A 1,498-nucleotide genomic window follows, 5' to 3' on the forward strand; every position below is an offset into this window, starting at 1 on the left:
CCCCTCCTTCCAATCACCCCCCACCCTTCTCAGCACTTTGCCAGGAGAGAATAGTTATTTCAGGCATGAGGCACAGCCTGAGCACAAGCATGAAGGTGGGAGATGGAGTCCCAAGGTCTGAGAACACCAGTATTCCAGTTTGGCTGGAACATAAAGACTGTGAATGGGAGTACCATGAAATAAGCCAGCAAAGTCAGTGGGAGCTAGGTTTTTAGGGTCCTAAATGCCAGGTAAGGCATTTGTATTTTCTCCTCAAGGACAAGAAGAGTTGCTGAAGGGGGTGGACCAGGTGGTCTCTAAGCTCCCTTCTAAATCAATGGTCCCTAGGAAGATAAATCCCAAATTTTTATAGCCAATTCTAGTCTTCCGTCTGAGGATCAATCCCTACAGTACCAACTGCCTGTTGAACTGTTTGTCTTAGAGCTGTATGTCCTATAGACATCTTCTACTCAAAATGTCCATGATTGGACTCATCTTTCTGCCCTTCCCCCCTCAGAACTTCCCTATTCTGTCAATGGCACCACCATCCTCTCAACTACCCAAGTTTGCAACTTTGGTATCGTTCTCAATTCCCCATTCTCACTTACTCCATATACTCAATCAGCGGCTCAAACCTGCCATTTTTATCTCTATAATTCCTCCTACAAATGGCCCTTTCCCTCTACTCACACAGCCCTTGTCTTGGTACAGACCTTTATCACTCTCACTTGGATGATCATAATAGCTTTTGGATTGATCTCCTGGCCTCAGATCTCTTCCCAGATCAACCTATCCTCCATATAGCAACCAAAGTGATTTTCCAACAACGCAGGTCTAATCATGTTACACCCACACATACTAAACCCCAATGGCTCATGATTACATCAAGGATCAAATAAACATTCCTCTGTTTGGCAGTCAAAGCCCTTTGCAATCTGGCCTCTTCCCATCTTTCCAGTCTTCTTATACCTTGCACCCCACCAGATATTCTATTATCCAACAACATTGACATCCTTCCTACTCCTTGAGCCCCACATTCCATGTCCTGATTCTATACTTTGGCAGTAGTTGGTGTCCCCCATGAAATTAATATTCTCCCTCTTTGCCTCCACTTCCTGACATCCCTGGCTTCTTTCAAGACTTTGCTTAAGTGAGAACATTTGCACAAAGCCTTTGCTGTCACTCCCAGCTGTTACTGCCTTCCTTCGTCAAAACTTGCATTCATTTTGTATATGTTCTGTAAGTGAATGAAGGAAATAATAGTATAGTAAATCCTTACTAAGTCAAATAACTCCGAATTACTTTCCAAAATGGTTGTACCATTTTATAGCTCCACCAACAATGTATTAGTGTGCCTATCATTCCACAACCCCTTAAACATTGAGTACTGCCATTTTTGGTCATCTTTGCCAATTTGAAGGCATGAGAAGAAGCCTCAGAATTGTTTTAATTTGCATTTATTTTATTATTAGTGATTTGGAGCATTTTTTCATGTGGTTGTGAATACTTTGCAGTTCTT

This window comes from Petaurus breviceps, unplaced genomic scaffold (genome assembly GCF_028583685.1).
Source record: "Petaurus breviceps papuanus isolate PSGF00001 unplaced genomic scaffold, PetGlider_PUasm1.0 207, whole genome shotgun sequence".
Classification (NCBI taxonomy): domain Eukaryota; kingdom Metazoa; phylum Chordata; class Mammalia; order Diprotodontia; family Petauridae; genus Petaurus; species Petaurus breviceps.